Below are 21,612 nucleotides of genomic sequence, written 5' to 3' on the forward strand. Positions count from 1 at the left end.
GCCACATAAATACCAGAAATTGTTCTAGCGTTTGGAGATAGAGGGATGAACAAAGTAGGCAAAGATATGCTCTCATTCTGTTGCGGGTGAATAAAAGTAGTAAAGATTCCTATATACCTTTTCAGAAATATTCCGTTTGTAAATGGCACATTCTTATGTTTATTTTTAAACATAAATGTCACATACTACAGTACTGCATCTTGCTTTTTCCTCATTGTATCATGGAGGCTGTTCCATGTCAGTATATGAAAAGCCTGCCTCATTCTCTTTAGCAGCCCTTACAATGTTCCATTCATTGTATGGTTGTTGTCAGGAAAAAAAAAAGAATTGTGGAAGACTGAAATGGGCATTAAAAAAAAATCACTGACTGTCCTATCTAGTGCACTCTCTGGGCTATCTGTGCCTTTCATTGTCTTTGAGCTATTTTATAACTATAAATTGTGGAAAACTGACAGTAATGCAGATGATTCCTGTCCATAGAAACACAAGTGGATTTTGTCCAGTGGAATGCAATTGAATGTTGCCCTGGGGATATTGACTGGTTTTGCATCTATTTGTAAAGCAGTGTTAGCATTCTGGATAGCATGCGTACCTGTGTGTGTGTGCGCGTCTGTGTGTGCGTTCTTTGACTTCTATTTTGAACTCTTTATAGTATCTTACTGAATGCTTCATTAATTAGTGATTTAAATAAAATCTTTGATATGTTTTATATCTATATCATGATTTATACGTGTTGTGATTTTACCTTTTAAAAAATTATCTTTTAATAGATACATCATAACTCCCTTTTTGATGGATGTTTCATTTCTTTATAAAAGTAGTTCAGGGACGCCTGGGTGGCTCAGTTGGTTAAGCAGCTGCCTTCGGCTCAGGTCATGATCCCAGCGTCCTGGGATCGAGTCCCACATCGGGCTCCTTGCTCATCAGGGAGCCTGCTTCTCCCTCTGCCTCTGCCTGCCATTCTGTCTGCCTGTGCTTGCTCTCTCTCCCTCTCTCTCTAACAAATAAATAAATAAAATCTTAAAAAAAAAAAAAAAGTAGTTCATACCAGTTTTAGATGGTTGTAATGAGTAGGAAAATCTGTGCTATCATGAAGCAGTATTTCATGATGCTTTGACAAGGAGATTAATGGATGTGAGCGTTCTGGTAATTCTTCCCTCAAGCATTATGTTCTAGTCCCTGCCCTCAAGAAGTTTGTAGTGTAGTGGAGGAGGAGTAGGAATGATATCAGATGAAGCGTAGCATGGATATTGGGTAGTCTACCAAGAGATAGCTATGATGAGGTTCCCCTCAGGGTGGGAAAGAACTGCATGGTGTTGCTTTCCTCCCAGCATGCTTATTCTCACAGGCCCCTGGTCTGTGTTTGCTGAGATGGAACTGGCCATCTCCCTCTTTGCAGTGCCAGCTGCCAGGGTATTTGTTTTTATGCTGGCTTTGGAACTAGTCAGGTCGTGGGGACTCAAGTGGAGGCCCAGGGCTCTAGTTACCAGCATAGTGGTTTGTTTTTTCCCATAGATGATGGCATTAGCAAGAGAATATAGAGGAGTTGTCGCATAGTTGGGGTGGGAGTGGGTTAGTGGTTATATTCTAAAGTCAGGACAAAATGTAAAAATCAGGTAGTGTGAAAATTTTCTTTGGAAGACCCTGTAATGCCTCCAAAATACCATATCATGGTTCTCTTAATACAGGAATGTCCTAAAATAAGCTAATTTGAATTATGAGAATTTAATTTTACTAGAAGTTTTGTTTGACACCCCTAATTTGGCTTATCAGCACCTCACCATTACTCACCATTTCCTGGCGTGCCTCTAAAGCACCACTATGAAACTGTCTTTGCAGTTCTGTACCTGGTGCTTGATAAAAGTTCTCTCAGATCCTTAAATTTCTTATTCTGTTTGTAGTAATTTGGGTGCAGTTGCATTGTTTTCATTGATTTCCTTGCTCTCCCTACTGTTGTCAACCCTCCATTACAGGTTTAATTACCCAAACATTTACGTATGTAACTACTGAGGAATTGTGTACCATTAATTTCAGTAAACTCTATTAAATTCTTTTGAGGTGAAGAAATCACCCTCACAAAGTTTTTAAAGGAAGGGTTAATTTTCCTAAGGCAGGAGAACTGTTCTACCACCTCTCTTCCTCTCTGTTGTCAGTTTCTCTTGGGCCTTCCATTAATTTTTTGCTGCCTCCACTTACTTGTCAGTGATTGAGAAGCTTCTAAAATCCCTCAGACTTTGTTTCAGGCTTGGGTACAGCAAGGAACATTGAGTGGAGTTGTTGAGTGATGGGTAGCTCCCTCTATTTTTTTTTTAAGAGTTTATTTATTTATTTGACAGACAGAGATCACAAGTAGTCAGAGAGGCAGGCAGAGAGAGAGAGGGAAGCAGGCTGCCCGCTGAGGGGCTTGATCCCAGCACCCTGAGATCATCACCCGAGCCGAAGGCAGAGGCTTAACCCACTGAGCCACCCAGGCGCCCTAGCTCCCTCTATTTTGAGGACTCCTTCTATATAAATAATTGAATTCACATAAGTTAAATTTGAGTATGATGTGATGCCTTTATGGTAAGAATTGAGCTAATTCAGGTAGAAGTGGAGAGGAGATTCCCAGGCAGCTTCCCTCTCATCCATGCAGACATTTGTTGACCTCCCACTAGGTTATATTAAGTACTCTGGATACAAAAGAGAGTAATTTATGTTTCCTGACCACAAAGAACTTGTAATCTAGTGGGGGTGGTAAACTTAAAGGTAGATGTTTGTGATATAAAGTGGTAAGTGCTGTGAGAACAAGATATCCAGACTATTAGCTTAGAATTTATATGCTACGAATACTTAGTCTATCCGTACTTATGAGGAAACATCTTAATTAAGACATCTTAATAAGCATCGATGTTCAGAGAAGGCTTATTGGTGATGGTGACACTTAATTGAGCCTAAAGAATAAGGCCTTACTTATGCAGGGGGTCAAGGAAGCATATATTTTTGTCAGAGAGATGGCAGAGTGTGTCAGGGTAAGTGGTGTTGCTAAAACATAAAGTGAAAGGCAGAATGGAGGCTAGAGTGGTAAGCAAGGGTCATTTCGGAGAAGGGCCATGGATGTCCTGTCTGTGAGCTTGTATACCATTCCAGTGACCATAATCTGATTATTATAATTGTATTAATATGCTGGGGTGCCTGGGTGGCTCAGTGGGTTAAGCCGCTGCCTTCGGCTCAGGTCAGATCTCAGGGTCCTGGGATCGAGTCCCATGTCCGGCTCTCTGCTCAGCAGGGAGCCTGCTTCTCTCTCTCTCTCTCTCTCTCTCTCTCTCTCTGCCTGCCTCTCTGTCTACTTGTGATCTCTCTCTGTCAAATCAATAAATAAAATCTTAAAAAAAAATAATTGTATTAATAATATAATCACTAGTAACTACCACCTGTTAAGCACTTACTATATGCCAGGAACTATAGTAAGTGTTTTATAATTATCACATTTAGCTGTGAAGTATGTAAACCTGGCGATTCACAGACCTGTACCCCTGTGGCTAATAATACATTATATGTTAATAAAAAGATAAAAAATAAAAATAAATAAAAAAAAACAAGTGATACTAAAATATATACAAAAATAATATGGCATTCAAACATAAAAAAAAAGACTCGACGTTTGTTTGAACTCTATCAGATCTTATTAAGTAATCATATATTAAAAAATAATTATCACATTTAATCCTCTGGGACATTCATAAGTGAAAATATGGAGGTGCAGAGAAGTTGAGTAACTAGTTCAAGTTCATGTCTTAGCCTTGAGTTAAGAGTAAAGAGTTCAGAGAGGGAATTCCAGAGTATAGAGGTTTGACTGCAGAGCCTTTTAATTGGAGAATTTAAAAAGTGTTAAACCAGGGAGTAGCTTGATTGTATCTTAATTTTAGATTGGTTATTGTGCAAACTCAGTAGAGGTGGAATTGAGGGGGACAAAATGGAAGGTGGAGAGATAGTTTGGAAGCTGTCAGAGTAGTGCAGGTAAGAGATGATTGAAACCTGAACTGGGGTAGAAGTTAGACATAGGAGGGATGAATTAGAGGATTAATATTTAGGAGATAAAATTAGAAGATCTTGGGGCTCCTGGGTGGCTCAGTTTGTTAAGCGTCTGACTCTTGGTTTCGGCTCACATCATGATCTCAGGGTCGTGGGATCAAACCCCACATTGGGATCCATGCTCAGTGTATAGTCTTCTTGAGATTCTCTCTCCCCCTCTCTCTCTGCCCTTTCCCCTACTCACACACTCTCTCTTTTTCTCTCAAATAAGTAGATCTTAAAAAAAAATCTAATTAATGGATTAGACAAGGTGGGGCCAGGGAAAGGAAGAAGTCAAGGGAAAAGTAACAGGTTTTTAGCATAGGTTCCTTGCGTGGTATGCCCCCTATTAAGGTAAAAGACAGTGGAGGAAGACATGCATTAAGAGAAGATTAATTTGGTATTGAGTATGCTGATTTGAAGTGCCAGGGGGACATGTGCTGGAATAATATTGTAGGCATATGAATCTGTACATACGAATCTGAAATTCAGATATGTCTGGCCTAGAGATCAAGATTTGGAAGTTAACAGGTAATAGTTGAAACCAGAAGGAATGATAAACTCACAAGGAAGCCCTGGGGAGTATAACTCTTAAGGACTTGGTAGTGAAAGAAGAGACACAGAGGTAAAAGGAGAACCAGGAGAAGAGAGTGTCACAGAGGCTAACGGAGTAGAGTTACAAAAAGAGTATTTTCAAGAGTGTCACAGGCGGCAGAGAGATCCAGAAAGATAAGAATAGAAAAGCGAATTTTGGATATGCCAACTAGGAAGTCATTGATGTCTGTGGTAAGAGTGGTTTCAGTGGGTGGTGGGGTAATAGTGAGGCTTTAGTGGATTCAGGAGTGAATTGGAGGTGAGAAAGAGGAGGCTACAGGTGTGGATACAGCTGGAAAAGTTTGAATAAAACTGAAAAAGAGATGATCAAGTATGTGTGAAGTGCAAGGCTGAAGAACTAGCTCTAAAGTCTTCATGCTCCCAACCTTGGGGAAGCTGGTTTGGGCTCATCAGTCCAGCAAGTTGAAAGTTCTTGAAGCCTTTGGAGAGTGTAGACTCAAATCCTGATAGTCGGGGCCAGCTGCTTCCTTCTTAGCCTCCTAGTAGTCCTTCTATTCTCCAGTGGACTACTGTTTGCTCCAGTTTGTTGTCAATGCGGTATGTATGTCAGAAAGTCGTCACCAACGTGCTTCATTCTAAATGATAGTTTGGCAAAAAAATAAAATAAAGTGATGGGAGCGGTTAGTAGAGAAAATCCTGGAAAGGAAAATGTGTTGACCATTATACTATGTCCTTCATGTGTTTTATTTTATATTATTTTATTGCATCCTCATAACCACCATATTGGGGGTGGGATTATCCCCATTTTCTCAATGTGAGGAATTGAGATCCTATAGCCCTGTCTCTCCTTATCTTATCCCAGGTTCTGCCACTGATGATTGTGATCTTGGAGAAGTTTCTCAGTTTCCTCATCTATAAAAAAGTGTAGGTTTTGATCCTGAAGTCCTTTCCAGCTCTAGGGTTCTAGGAATCTGAATATTTACTTTTTTTAATTTTTATTAACATATAATGTATTATTAGCCCCAGGGGTACAGGTCTGTGAATCACCAGGTTTACACACTTCACAGCACTCACCATAGCACATATCTTGGAATCTGAATATTTATTAATAGTGTTGCTATTTGGACATGAAAAAAAAGATTATTCAGGAATTTCCCCCTTTCAGTGAATTAATAACTTAATAGTAACACTGTCATATTGTTTAGACTAAATAATTTATTTTCCCATCACAAAGTGAGTACCCATTATGTATGTGGCCTTAGAAGGCCACTGTAAAATAAATCAAGTAAATAGGCTTGGTGACAGGCTCTCCATCAATTGTAACTAGCCCTGGGCACATGGGCAAATAGCTACCTGCAAGATTGTGTGATGATTTGAAAGTGTGTTATAGGTTAAGTGCTAAGTATTTTTATTAATTTAGGAAGTACTTTGGCATGTGGCCTTTAAAAATTACATTATTATATTATCATAAATCTTGATTAAGGCAACAAAACGTATTTACTATGGCCAGCTTCACAGCTGGGGTGAAATATTTTATAGCATGTATAATGAGCCACTAGATGATGGTGATTCTCTGTTCACATCTGAAAGATGAGAGTTGGGAAATGAATTAGAGGCTTTAAAGGGCTATTTAATTGTGAAAATTAATTTCGAGGAACAGTATCGTGTGCTCAGTGAGTACTTAATAATTGAGGAGGAGGAGGGAAAAAAGGGAATTGTGAGGCTTTCGAACCTTCTTAAGTCCATTTTGGAAAAAGGTTAGGATAAAAATATAATGGTAATGTGACTTTCAAAGACATGTTCTACAACAGTAATACAGAAGAAACAAAATTAACCAATACTAGACATTTTGGGAGTAAATATTCTCCGTTTGAAGCCAGTGTGTTTCAGATACCCTGATCCTGGCAAGCAGAGGTTTTCAGTGGATATAGAATCTCCCTCCCCTCGGAAGGCATCTTGAAAATTTATAGGGACTTTTTTTTTTTTTTTCAAGATTTTGTTTATTTTGACAGAGAGCACAAGCAGGGGGAGTGGCAGAGGGAGAGGGAAAGCCAGCTCCCCTCCTCCAGCAGGGAGTCCAATGGGGCTCAATCCCAGGACCCCAGGATCATGACCTGAGCCGATGGCAACTTGACCACAGCCTTAACCAACTGAGCCACCCAGGCGCCCCAGGATGTTTTTGTTTTATAATATGGTTGAGATACATATTATTTTATTTTGATTTTGATTTTTCCCTTCTATTTTAGCCAGTGTATTTTTTTTTTTTTTAAGTGCTTAGTAGGTTCTAAATCTCAGTTTGTTTGGGGGGTGTGTGTTAATAAGGTATTTGTTATAAAAAGTAAGCTTTGGGTCTGGTGGGCTTGATGGCCATTGCATTCGTTTTCTATTGATGCATAACAATGTACCACAAAGTTCCAGCTTAAAGCACCAGCCATTTTTTAGCTCACAGTTTTTGTAGGTCAGAAGTCCAGGCATAGTACAGCTGTATTGTTTGCTCAAGGTCTCCCCAGGCAGAAGTCAGAGTGTCTGCAGAGGCTACGATCTCATCTGAGACTAAGGGTCCTCTACCCTGGCTCAGTGATGGTAGACAGAACTCAATTCCTTGTGCTTACGTGACTGAGGTCCTCATTTTCTTGCTGGCTGTAAGCTGGGGGGTCACTCTCAGCCCCTAAATATGTGACCTGCTCACAGCCTGGCAACTTTTTCAGAGCCAGCAGGAGAATACTTCCAGTCTGCTATAAAAGAGTTGTGTACGTACACACACACACACACACACCCCTATATATAAGGCAGCCTAATGATATGGACGACTATCCCATATTCACAGGTACTGGCCAAACTCAAGGGAAGGGGATTGATTATACATCCTGTATAATCCACCAGGGGGTGGAAATCATGTGGGGCTATCTTAGAATTTAACCTACTAATTTAATTAGTATCAACTCTTGGTAACTCTCCTTTCAAAATTTTTTAAATTTTTTTCTAAGTTAAAGATTTTATTTATTTATTTGAGAGCAAGATCACAAGCAGGGGATGGGGTAGAGAGAGAAGCTGACTTCCCGCTGAGCATGGAGCCCAACATGGGACTTGATCCCAGGACCCCGGGACCATGACCCAAGCTGAAGGCAGATACTTAACTGACTGAACCACCCAGGCACCCGATACCTCTATCTCTTACCTATGTCAGTGGAGTTCCGTTATTTGAAAGGGGACCCACAAGCTACCTTAAACATTAGTATAGGTGTTGAGTCCCTATTGTGCAACAGATACTTTTCTAGGCACTGAGATGAACAAGGCAGTGTCTTTGCCGCCATGGAGATTATCTTCTAGTGATAAGTGCAGTGAAGAGAGTAAGATGGAACAGAGGGCTAGAAATGGGGTGAGGGTCGGTGTTCTCTTAGGGAAGGCAGTCAGAGAACCAACATCTGATTGGTGAGTAGCCAGTAGTGTGGACGCAGAGAACAAAACATTCTGGCAGAGGGAAGGTAATTATAAGGACCCTGAGTTCAGGGGTGAGCTGGTCTGTGTTTAAGGAACAGCAAGGCCAGAGTGGCGGAGTAGAGTGTGTGAGGAGAGGGGGAGGACAGAAGTTTGGGGAGGAGCCTGGGTGTCAGCACATGCTGACAGGTAAAGGGTAAAGGTAAAGGGAAAAAGGTAAAGGGAAAAGGTAAAGGAACAGGTAAAGGTAAAGGCCTATCAAGGCTGTGATAGGCCTTGGTAAAGGGAATGATTTTTATTTAAAGTGAGATAGGAAGGCATGGAAGAGTTGTAAGCAATGGAATGACCAATCTGATTTGCAAAAGATTTGTTGGGAAATGGCCTCTCAGGGGAAAGCTGTTGTATAAATACAAAGAGATGACTTCTACGAAGGAAATGATTACAGTATATGAGTAATGACGAGGGACCCTGGCTGGACTAAAGTCAAGGAAAGCTGCCTGAGGAAATGGCCTCTTAGTCACAGCTGGGGTTGGAAGGTGAAAGAGGAAGGGAAGTCCCAGAGAAGGAACAGCTTATGTGTGCCAAGGATTTGTGGCATAAGGGAGCTTGTCAAGTGAGGGACTGTTAGGGGACAGGATGGTGGAGTTAGGAGTCAGATTCCATAAGCTTTGAAGGCCTCATTAAATGTTTTCCTCTTGTTCTTTCATGTCAAGAGCATTGGGAAGCCACTGAAGAGTTTTAAGCAGGAGTGGTGTCATAAAGGGAGGAGCTGAGGAAAAAAGTTCATAAGCAGCTTTGTAATTTGACAGATTCCAGTTTGGGTGTTGTGTGGATGGAGCACGGTTTGGAGTAGAAGCAGGGAGCTCAGTTAGGAGCTAAGTGATGGTCCAAGTGAGAGACAAGCATGGTGTGGAATAGAATGGTAGTATAGAATTTGTCAAGAAGTAAATCAATTTCGGAGCTTATTTAGGAGGTAAAACCAAAAGACTTCCTGCTGGCTTAGATACAGGAAGTGAGGTTGAGGGAGGTGTCATTCTGGTTTCTATTACTGGGTTTGCTGTGCTGGGAACACTGGATGGGGACAGTTTTTTTCTGGGAGAGAGAGCATAGAGAGTATGAAGAGAGTTTTGAAGGACCTTTGAGGTAACCAAGTGAAGATGTAAAGTAGGCAGTCGTATATAGGGGGCTGGAGTGCAGAGAAGAGGTCTGTTAATATCTATGTGGCCTTTTCTGTTAATTTTGAGGACTTAAATATACCTGGCACTGTATTAGATTCTGGGGATGTAAAGAGGAGTAAGATATTCATTCAATATTTGTTGAGTACCAATAGGCACTGTGTCATGGTTATTATTACCCTCTGTGAGCTTACTTACCATCTAGGCAAGTCAATAACAAAATCCCAGTGTGGCATGTGGGGGCAGTCAAAGAGGGAAACAGCATGTAAAAGAGGCACCTGACCTCTTTTGGCAACATCAGTGAAGGCTCTTGCGGAAAGGCATGAAACCTGTTCTGAGTCTTGGAAGAAGAAGCAGAATTAGCCAGGCAAGGGGAATATAAGAAGTACCAGTAGTAACCTGGTCCTATGAGAGGAGACAGTGGCATCTCAGAAAAGCCAACAAGTCAAAATCCTGGCTTTCACTAGAGGCTGAACAAGTGGAAGACAAGTTCTGCACTGGGTTGGATGTTTTTGTGGTGGTGGTGAATTCTTAGGGAGTTATTCTTGCCCTGCAGTCCTTTTGGAAAGAGGGGAGAAGAGCAGTCATAACTGGAAGGGACTTCAGAGAATTTTTAGCCCTTTCTTCTCATTTACAAATGAGCCAGTAGCTAGAGGACTTGTCTGCAAGTCCGTGGCTCCCAATGTCGACGTTAAGGTTCCTAGCACTGCTCCAAGAGCAGCAGTGCTCTTTCCGTATTCCCACATTCTCTCTGACATTGTATTTTAAAGATTTTACTTACTTGTTTGAGAGAGAGCGCACAAGCAGGAGGAGCAGGGAAGAGGGAGAGAGAATCGCAAACAGAGTTAGCCCTTAGCACAGAGCCCAGGGTGGGGCTCTATCTCAGGACGGTGAGATCATGACCTGAGCGAAACCAAGAGTCAGATGCTTAGCCAGCTGTGCCACCCGGACACCCCTTTCTGACATATTTATATGGTAAGAGAACATCCTGGAAATACCCAGATACTGCCTGCCATTAAGTGATGCAGGTCTCCACGGTGAGCTGTGTCCTTGGGAGCTGATGGCAGCCTACAGTTCTTTATCTGAACAAAGATAAAGTGGATCTGTTCCTAAATGGATTTATCTCTTTAAATTTGAACAGAGAGTTCTCTCTGAACAGTCTTTATTTGTACCCTCTCTCCATCTCTCTTTCTACCCACTCGAATCTTTGTCCTTTTCTTCATCATGTACTGGTAGTGAATAATGATAATAGTAGTAGTTGTTGTGGTAATGATAGGAGTGGTAAATATTTACTGAGCATTTATTATGTGATAGGTACCATAGTATTTGTTTTTCTTTACCTCATTTAATTCTACCAACAGGCCCCTGAGATAGCATTTTATTATTACCACATTTTACAGAAAAGAAAACAGAAGCTTAGAAAGAGGTTCAGTAATGTGACAAAGATTACACAGTAGTAAAAAAAAAAAAAAAAAAAAAAAAGATTACACAGTAGTACATTGTGGTGCCAAGATTTGAACTCAAGTGGTGTGACTTGGGATACTGTTTACTGTTTTATTTATGATTATCTATTTAGTGGTGCAGTCTAATAGAAATATAATGTAAACTACAAATGCAAACCACATTTGTGATTCAAGATTTTCTCGTAGCCATGCTGAAGAAAAAAAAAACAGGTAAAATTAATTTAAAAATATTTTATTAAGTCTGATATATCTAAAATATTATCATTTCAACATCAACTCAACATGAAAAAGTAAATGAAATATTTTACTAAGTCTTTGAAATACAGTTGTATTTTATACTTACAGTATGTCTCAGTTTGGACTAGCCAACATTTCAAGCGCTCGGTAGCCACATGTGGTGGCTGGTGATAACTATTTTGGCTAATGCAGCTCCAGAGCTGGGTGCAAGTTCTGAGCCCCTTCTACTGCTTAGTCAGCCAGAGAGAGAAAAAAAACATGCTGAAAATTAGCACATGAAGGAACCAAAAGAAGGCAGAGTAGTAATTCCTGGGTCTGACCCAGTGAATAGGAGCAAGTGGAGAAGAGTTTCCTCCCTTTTTTCTCCTGAAACTAGTAAGGCATATTTTTTTCTTTCTAAATTGAGACTCAGCATTTTCCATATTGTTACTCATTGTGGTTTGTTTTCCTAGTGGTCCATTCCTTAAGGTACTTTGGGAATCAACAGGCATTTGTGGCTGACCAACAGATACTGCAACGTTGTTTCTGTGGAAAAGACTTAAGCATTCTAAGGCTTCTAAATAACTTGTTTTTGGAATGTCATCTTTTGTAAATTGTGGAGTGAGTAAGGTTGCAGAAGAAATTATAGTGATCATTTGCTTTCTGATCTTTAAGCTGTTACAGCTCAGAGAGTAATCAACTTTCTTAGTTCCTTCTTATGGGTAATGTTCATCACCTGTTATTCCTTCCCGCTGTACCTGGTAAGCCTTCATAGTAAGCCTTCACTAATTGTTGAGTTGAATGTCAGCTGAGAAACAAGTATCTCTAGAACTATTTGAATCATTTCCTTCACAGACTTCCATTCTTTGACACTTGGTTCTGGCAGGTTCTACTCCTTATAATTAAGCAACACAGGCTTATCCTAACAAACTAAGTAACAGAAGTGTAGAAAGAATGGGCTTCCTTTGTTCTGAAAATGCAAAGCTTTGCATTGTCTAAAAGCACATCAACAGGAGTTTTATATTTTTGTGAATGGAAAAATAGAATAGTGCTATTTCAGAGTTTTGTTTTGTCTTTTTAGATTCTATTTATTTATTTGACAGAGAGCACAAGCAGGGGGAACAGCAGACAGAGGTAGGGGGAGAAGCAGGCTCCCCGCTAAGCAGGGAGCCCTCTGCAGGGCTCTATCCTAGGACCCTGGGATCATGACCTGAGCCGAAGGCAGACACTTAACCTACTGAACTGCCCAGGCCCTATTTCAGAGATCCTAAGGGAATGTTGATCTCAGGATTAGACAGTTGTTAATATTTGTTTATGCTCCATTGAAGTACTTATGGAATTTACAGTTGAAAAAACCATACATCACTAGAGACTTCAAGAATACCAAGAAAGGTGCTGTATAACGAAGTGGTTGTATAAGTTTAAAAATATTTGAAGAAATGGAGAAATAAGATAAACATTATGCAAAGTGTGATACAGAAATATAACCTTGGTTAGTAAAGTGGAAATTAAGAAATCAAATACCTGCTGAATATTTAGGGGAGGGAAAACTTGTTAATGAAAACAATTGATTATAAATAGTTGAGAGGTGTTTTTAAGATGAGCACATATATCTTTATAATCAATCCCTGAGAATGACAGAGAGTTGTACATTTGTGTCTATAGCCTATGTTTGGATTGTTTCAGTGTAATATTTATTGATTAACTGTTGTCCTTGTGGGACACCAGGGAGCTTTGCCTAGCCCCTGTTCTCCAGGAATTTGTGTCTTGACTCATTTTCAGCTAACTCTTAAAATTCTGTTATTTACTAAAATTCTCTCTGCATCAGCATTTGGTCACTTCTCCTCATAATTGTTTCTCAGTAAAGTGCGACAAATCAGATCTGGGGTTTTCATCCTTTTCTTTGAAGGAAAAAAAAAGCTTCCTTTTGATAAACATAAATATCTCATCACTTTTTTTAAGTTAACACTTTCTAAAGTTCCTTGAAATGCCATTTATGTAAAAGATAAATCAGTTCTTGTATGTGTGTTTGTGTGTGTGTGTGTTTTAAAGATTTTATTTATTTATTTGGCACAGAGAGTACAAGCAGGGGGAGTGGCAGGGAGAGGGAGAAACAGACTCCCTGCTGAGCAAGGAGTCTGAGGCGGGATTGGATCCCAGGATCCTGGGATCAGGACCTAAGTGGAAGGCAGACATTTAATTGAGCCACCCAGGTGCCCCTTTAAAGGAAGGAAACACTTCAGAAGTACATTGAGTTTAAATGTAATACTTCCCACTCATCCCCTATGGGCTCCTCAAACTCACTTCCCTCCCTGAAGATTGTTGCTGTTATTTTCTGCTTGTGGTACTGATGGATGTTTAGTCCCCCAGCTTTTTGCTGTTAGAAGCACTGCTTAATTATAACCTTATTTATTCCTGGAAGTACAGTTGTGGGGTTATAGGAAATGGATATTTGGGAATTTTGTGAATTCTGCAGGTTGACCTCCAAAAAGCTGAACCAGTTTTTTCTTCCACCAGTATATAAGAACATTGTTTCCTACACATATGATTAGCAATAGAGTTTTACAACTTGAAGTTACCAGAATGTTGCCTAACCCCCACTCCCACCCCTTTTCCAAGGTAGAAACTGAGTCTCAGAACTTGAAATGATTTGTCTAGATCTTACCCAGCAGAACTTATAAGTACTTCCAAGTCTCAGCTCTGTGTTCCCTTGGAGGCATCTTAGTTTTAGACAGGTTTTATTTTGTAAGGCTCTACCATATTGTGTATCTCTTTCTATCTCTTCTCCGTTGTTACTCAAAACATACTTCCTTTTCAGTCCCACATTTTCAGATACTGCCCTAAGACTCCTGCCCTTGCCATCTTGTCTGTATGGAACATCTTCTTTTACTTAATATCCTTAAAAAGCTACCTTTTTCCATTATTTAAAACCCACCTTATCTACAGAGCATATAGGTTACTCTAGATATACTCATTGTACAGCACAGTGTTTTAAGAATCTTGTTTCCTTATCAGTGGCTAAACCTCAACTGATTGGCCAAATACAACATAAGCTGCTTTTTTTCTTTATAAACTTAACACCATTTCTGCTACCTTCAATCATTTTATGTTTGTCAAAAAATGTAATGCCGTTTCAATTAAATGCAATCCAACTTAATATTAAGAACTTTATTAATCACAATTTATTTTTTCTCTGAAAATGACCTTTAGAAATATTCTGCTTATAAAGTATAAATAGATTCTCCTCATCTTGTGTCAATATATTTATTCCTAAGAGGCCTGCTCTGTAAGCTTGTTTCCCTTATAAAAGGCATGGTTCTAGGGTTAAGGGTTAAGCTTCTGCCTTCGGCTCAGGTCGTGATCCCAGGGTCCTGGGATCGAGCCCCGCATGGGGTTCTCTGCTCGGCGGTGAGCCTGCTTCCTCCTCTCTCTCTGCCTGCCTCTCTGCCTACTTGTGATCTCTGTCTGTCAAATAAATAAATAAAATCTTTAAAAATAAAATAAAATAAAAAATAAAAGGCATGGTCCTAGTATCTTTTCTTGATGGGCTGTGAGAATTTGTGTCAATGACATCCCAAGTTGGTGCTGAAGCTGAGCTGGTCACATATCAAGATTATGACTTTAGGTAAAGAATCAGCTGATGAAATTCTAAGGAACAGAGATCAACCTTGATGCATATTTCGATCACGATAAAAGAGGTAGAATTCAATATTAGATGTGAATGAAATTTGGCCCATGAATGTTGTTCAAAACCAAGGATAGCAGTCTAATCACAAGCTCATCAATTATTCAGCATCTTGGGGGCATTAGTGCACAGAATATAGAAGACCCATACACTGCCCTTTAGAGTTTTTGTTCTAAAACAGAATGAAAAAAATACATAATTCTCTTGTTTTATGGATTTTATTCCCCCACAGTGTAAGTGAGCATGCACCAGAAGAGGGTGAAAGGCAGGCCACATATTTGCTTATCTACAGGGGTTTGTAGAAGATTTGGGTAAGATTAAGTTTGGAACATGACAGAGTGAGAGTTTTAAAGGAAAAGTCCATTTTACTAATCTTAATGAGGCATGGACTTCTTGAACTTTTTCTTAAGTTTTTCTGTTGCTAAGGTAAAAGATAGTTGCTTGACATGTGCTGTTCATTCCCTATTCTTACATACATGCTATAGCTTTGGATTTGGCTGTAGATTTGACTTTGGTTACAAATTTAGATCAGTGGCTTTCGTTTTGGACAGTAACTCCTAGTCTCCATGATGATAATTATTTCTGATTTTTATTCCTTTTTTTTTTCATTGCAGTAGAGAATGTTATATTGAAGGAATAAAGACAATGAAAACTAAAGGAAAGAAGGGGAAAAAAACAAAAGGAAGATTAGTATAATTCGTGAATATTGATTGCTTTAGATTATGTTCTAGAATGGCAACAAATAAGCTTATAAATCCAAGATTTTAGGTGAGCTAACTTCTCAGACTTGATCTTTTAAAAAAATTCACAATTCACAGACAATAGCCTGGATATTGGGGTTTAACAAACTGCATCAAAGTGTGCACAGTAGAACATTTTTATAACATCCTTTACACAGACAATAATGCAAATGTTCGCAGTAGCTTTGCTATAAAGAAATTAAATTGTTGCAATTGATTATTCTACTGCTTTAATGGGAGCTCATGCTATAATGATGCTTATTAATTAGGAAAGTATCATATAATTTAAGTCTGGGCAAGAATATTACAGACCCATAAGTCAGCACTGAAGAAATTAAACAGAAATGGCTTGTCCTGTATTTTCAAATATTATTACAACTAATAACCTCTGCACTCATCATGACTTTTTCATTGCTTTTTGGCTCTGGGTGCATATATTTTTTTTGGCTCCCAGCATACAGTTCATGCAGTTTTCAATGGACTGGGACCAATAAGGCTGAGAACCTGAAAAAGGATAGTTTATAAGCTCTGAGAACTGTAAGTGATAGTTACTTCTTAGAATTGCAGTCTGTGACTTGTCATTCCCAAAAGTCATCCCATCGTGTAGAGGTTGCCTTATAGGGAGCTAAATAATGGAACAAACAAGAGCTGAGAGATTTAGGGAAGGTTGGTAACTGGATAATGCAGGTCTTTGGGTAAACGATCAGAATTTAGTTTAATATAATCTGATGTTTCTGCACCTTAATGCGTTTCTGAAGTATAAGCTCAAGAAGGTCTTCTGTAGAGAAGAAAGAAGAAGCAAGCTTCAGTATTTGGGGAAACTTTAAAACATAACAGAATGAACCCCACTTGGGTCATTTGATACTTTTTTTGTTGTTGTTCTTCTAAGATACCTGATTTAAGTGCTTTGTTCATTTGCAGGTATTTGGGAAAGATTGTTTTGGAGATTGGATCCAGGGAAACTGAAGACAGCTTGAATTGAATAGAAAATAAAATTAATATTGCAAATTATATATTGGGCTGCTTTGCCTTGGGAGTTTAAGATATTTTGTGATTGAATAATAAAATAGCTTCTCCCAACCACCACAAAATTAAATATCATTGCCAAACTAAGCCAGGAACATTGCCTAGTCTAGGAGAACACTTCTCAAAAGATGGCCCAAGGCCACTGGTTAGCCCTGATCAAAAAACACTGGCAAGTGTTAGTTGATCTCATAGTCTTTCATTTATATATATCCTTCAGCAACTTATTAAAAACCAATCAAGTGAAGCATTAAGGGTATGCAAAATGTGGCACTCATAAATCCACAGTAGCATAATACTAGGGTTTATAAAGGATTCTAATTTTTAAAAAAAATTTAACACTATTTTAATATGTACGTGGATAAATGACATGTAGGTGCTATTACTACCTTTAAAAAATAAAATTATTATTTTTTAAAGTATTTTATATATTAGAGAGAGAGAGTGCATGAGGGGTGGGGCAGAGGGACAAGCAGTCTCCTGGCTAAGCAGGGAGCCCAACGCAAGGCTCAATCCCAGCACCCTGAGATCATGTCCTGAGCTGAAGTCTGATGTTTAACTGACTGAGCCACCCAGGTGCCCCTAAAAAATTTATTTTTTTTTAATTCAAGTATAATTAACAAACAGTGTTATATTATTTTCAGGTGTATAATTTGGTGTTCTACTAATAATTCTGGCTACTATGTAGTCTGTAGCAACATTGCAAAGCTCCTGTTCCATATATGAACATGTGTAAGTTAGAATTATTTTACATTTTAAGAAAAATATATATTATCAGTTGAGTTGGTTGCTCTTTTCACAGTTGTTTCCATTCTTGTTTTTTAAAATTATAGATTACTGTTCAGTTGTGTCATTATCAGTTTAGTTTTTAATAGGTTTTCACTTAACCCTGTAGTGTATATGGATGGATATTTGTTTTAATGGTATTCTTGGTCTGTAATTTCTCAATAACTAGGATTTGACTACATTGCAGCTGAGTCTGAGTTAGTCTCTCTATATTAGTAAAGCTGATTTATATGTAATCTCCAAAAGTTGACTTGAAAAAGGACACGTCATTCTTACCACCCATGGCGTATTTTACGTAGTCTGAATAGGGTGTCTTAAAAATGTTTGCGAACTGCTGGTCAGAGGAGCTAGTTGGCAGGAGTCAGTGAGAATCATTTCTTGTTTCTCCTGTGTCACTGTGACATAGCTTTTCTAAGTTCAGGACTTTGATAGACCTTGATTTGAATCTGCTATTTATTGTCTGTGTCCTTGGACAATTGCCTACTCTTGTCTGTGTCTCAATTTCCTATCTGTAAAGTAGGATAAAAAACAGTACCTTCCCAAGTCAGTTCTTTGAATATTAGATAAGATGGTGTGTATAAAATGCTTAGGACTCTGCCTGGCAATAGTAAGTCCTCTGTAGATAGTAGCCATTATTATTAGGTGAAAGGTACTTTATATCCTGTAAAATGGTTAATTTGCTACTAGATTGTAATTTTTGTCTTAAGCTGCTTTTTGGGTTAAAACATTCAACCAGTATTGATTTATTCAGCCTATGTTTTAATGCCTTTTATATGGAGGTTCATTGTTAATAATAGGATATATTTCAAAACTTATTTAAAATTTGGGGGTCTTTTCTTACTTAAATATATTTGACATATAACAAATGGATTTAGGGCACCTGGGTGGCTCAGTGGGTTAAGCCGCTGCCTTCGGCTCAGGTCATGATCTCAGGGTCCTGGGATCGAGTCCCGCATCGGGCTCTCTGCTCAGCAGGGAGCCTGCTTCCCTCTCTCTCTCTCTCTGCCTGCCTTTCTGTCTACTTGTGATCTCTCTCTGTCAAATAAATAAATAAAATCTTTAAAAAAAAAATAAATAAATAAAATCTTTAAAAAAAAATAGATTTAAAGTGTATAACATGTGGGTACCCTGGGTGGCTCAGTCAGTTAATCATCTGCCTCTGGCTCAGGTCATGATCCCAGGGTCCTGGGATGGAGCCCCACATCTGACTCCCTGCTGAGTGGAGAGCCAGCTTCTCCCTCTTCTTCTGCCCCCTCCCTCATGCTCTCTCACTCACTTTCCTCTCTCTCTGTGTCTCTCAAATAAAGAAATAAAATCTTTAAAAAAATATAAAGTGTATAACATGTTCATTTAATATATTTATATATTAAGATATGATTGCTATTGTGGCCATAATTACAACCTTTATCGTGTTAATAATTAGCATTTATTTTTAGTTGTTGCAATAATTAAATTATAATCTTTTAGCAGGTTTGATGATTATAATGCAATATTTTTGTCTATATTCACTGTAGTATGCATTAAGTCTCTCGGACTTACTGGCAGGGGTCACCTTCTTAGAAAATCTGATTACTAGGGGTAGAGTTATCATAATGGCCATTTACTTGTTTTCTTATTTTAGCAGTGTTACATTATCTACAATCAGTGGTTTCCTTGCAGGAACTTTTTTAGTCCACTTGTTATCTTGTGAGCAATAATTTAATTAAAGCCAGATAACATTTAGAAAATTCACATAAGCAGGTGCAGGTAAACCTAATATGTCCTTGAACAAACGAGAACACTTTCTTGAGTCCTGCCTTTGTGGAATTCCCTAGACACTTATCTGTCTTACGAGACAAGTGACTGTTTTTGACATGCAGATCATGAGAGGAGGCTAGGGACACCTACATATTAAATATTGCTGAAGCTTAATTTTTTCTTTTCTAGGTTAGAAATACATGTCGGGACACCTGGGTAGCTCAGTTGGTTAAGTGTCTGCCTTCGGCTTAGGTCATGATCCCAGCATCCTGGGATTGAACCCCTCATTAGGCTCCTTGCTTTGCGGGGCCCTGCTTCTCCCTCTCTCTCTGCCTGCTGCTCCCCCTGCTTGTGCTCTTTCTCTCTCTCTCTGTCAAATAAATAAAATTTAAAAATATATATATGTCACTAGAAGTGTTAAGGTTTTCTTACCAAATTCCTGTGGCTTGTATCGTACTCACTTTGGGATGTGAATAACCCCATTTTGGAGAACAAGTAGTCAATTGTTTGAATATTTTATTTTGATATAAGAATATAACATAATTTTCTGAGTTCCTGTTCATTTAGTAATCTGTTCAACATAGTTGTAGTTGTTTTAGTGTGGTACTTACAGAAGATAACTTATTTTACTTTCTAAAAATAATAAAATTATGGCTTGATCATAAAATTATGACTTGCTAACTCTAGAATTGACATTTTTTGTCATCTAGGCCTAGCTTTTTCAGTAGACAGTGAGTTCTTCAGAGCTGGCAACTTTATCTTTTATTAATCCTTGAGTTTCTATCACCTAGCACTGGGCCTGTATCAGAGAAGAGAACACCATAGATCCTTTTTTCTTTTTCTCAATAAATCTTTTATCGGATGAATTACCTACAGATTCAGAAACTAGTTTGTCCCTTGACAAAGAAGTGGAGAATCAATGTGGTAATTGGTAAATGGAGTTATATACACTCTCAATATAATAATCTTGTCAAATGTTTTTGTTATGATTACAGTTCTTTATAAGTGTTCCAAGCTGTGCATATCTATAAACATTTATTCACAAACATATAAAATCATGAGAGTGGCAAGAATTTGGAGTAGAACTGCATGTTAGAAATCATTTCATCTTTCCCAGGGAAAGATATTTGAGGGATCCTGAAGCCAGAGAATGCCTGTAAACCACAGTCATGTTTCTCACTTGGGGTCCCTTACTGCCCCTGTGACAGGAGTCCTCTGCAAGGTTTAGAATAGATTTGCTTGCAGAGTATCAGAATCAAGGTTACACCAACCAGTATGGTCAGTGTACACCTGTTTATTCAGACTTTTGGATGACAAGGGTAGAGTATATATCAAAAGAAGTGAGGTATCCTTCCCATGAGAAAGTAGAATGTGATTTTTTGAGACTGCTTAAGATGCAGACAGGATATCCTTTATCTCCCCAGGCGATATTAATTTAAAGTTTAAGGAATACTACTTCAAATTACATACCACATGGGTACCAAGAGCAGGAAGAAATTGCTAAACCATATGCTTGTAAATGCCATCGCTTTCCTCAAGAGAAAGATCATTTATATTTTGCAATTAAAGAGCAGAAGGTCTTTTTACCCATAAAGGCTTTTCAGTCAGGAAATAGGCGGGGCAGAGAGGGCTTCCCAGGGGAGATTTATAAAGCTTTCAAGGACTCATTGGCATCTCCACCCGGTGGAGCTTTGCTCTTTGTCTGTTTCCTGATTACACTCTGGAGAATAAACTTTAAAAAATGTGGAGAGCCCTTTCTTAAAGAAAAGTTTGTAAACAGTGCTGCCAAAGTGAGTTTTAAGTAAAGAAATTGGTATTTAGGTTGACTTGTTTTTTTCAGACTCCTTAAGAAGTAATTATAACATTACAGCAGTATAAAGTACATATGGTGCTCACACTTTATTTATGGACATTGTTCATTATTTTGGTTAGAGCAAATGGGTGTCGGTTTCTTATTGCTTAGGAAATAGTCAATAACCCTGAGAATCTTAGTATGACTGCTTTAGTCTTTTTTTTTTTTTTTTAATGCATTTGAACCCATGAAATTTACCCAACCGTGAAAGAGTATAGTTTCTATACCACCATCCCTGGTAAATAAATCCATATGAAGTCCCAGAACCCTCAACTAATGATACTATATGCTATCATGAATGGCGCCATTTCCTGGTGGTGGTGTTCTTGCGCTCTATCCCAGTAGGTCCTTGTTCCCTCTGCCTTCCTGTTCTCCTTCCTCCCACCTTGAAAGAACAGCTTGAGTGAATAGATTACCCTTGCCACATTCTGGGAATGTCAGCAAATTTAGACTTGGGCTGTCAACAGGAGCAAATCTCAGAGCACTGTGTTTGCATCTGAAAAAAAAAAAAAATGCGCCTTAAGTCTTGAAAAAGCCCTACTGAAAATCTCGAAGGTGAAGATCTTTAGTCAGGATGCATCAGATGGGGTGTCCTGGTAGGCCACGCTACTCAAGTAGCTGGTATTCATTCCTGCCTTCGTGTAATGTCTGTCTTTGTGTAATGAACCTTTTGTCCTTGTCTTCAAGTTGTTAATTAATTTTCATCTGTGGAGATAATATATAGTCCCTCTGCTTACTGTTCTTAGTCACCAAATCAGGTACTACCGATTGTGGCAAATTAAAACACTTGCTGTCTCATATACAAACTAATTTGTTTTGTAATTTTAGTGGCCAAAGTTATTAAAATATTTGTATAAAGTTTTATTATAAATAAAACATGATTATAAAAATT

The 21,612-nt window shown here is 38.6% G+C and overlaps 1 protein-coding gene across 5 annotated transcripts in view; it reads left to right on the forward strand.

Annotated features, from left to right (window-relative positions):
• BTBD9 (BTB domain containing 9) overlaps positions 1–21,612 on the forward strand; it is a 435,224-nt gene that overhangs the window by 14,372 nt on the left and 399,240 nt on the right. The window contains exon 1 of one of the 5 annotated variants that reach the window (XM_047735014.1): positions 17,003–17,077. The exons of the other annotated variants lie outside the window; for them this stretch is intronic. The gene's annotated coding sequence lies outside the window, so the exon portion shown is untranslated. Of the gene's footprint in view, positions 1–17,002; positions 17,078–21,612 lie in introns of those variants that run through there. 5 annotated transcript variants of the gene reach the window in all.

This window comes from Lutra lutra, chromosome 6, assembly GCF_902655055.1.
Source record: "Lutra lutra chromosome 6, mLutLut1.2, whole genome shotgun sequence".
NCBI classification, from domain to species: Eukaryota; Metazoa; Chordata; class Mammalia; order Carnivora; family Mustelidae; genus Lutra; species Lutra lutra.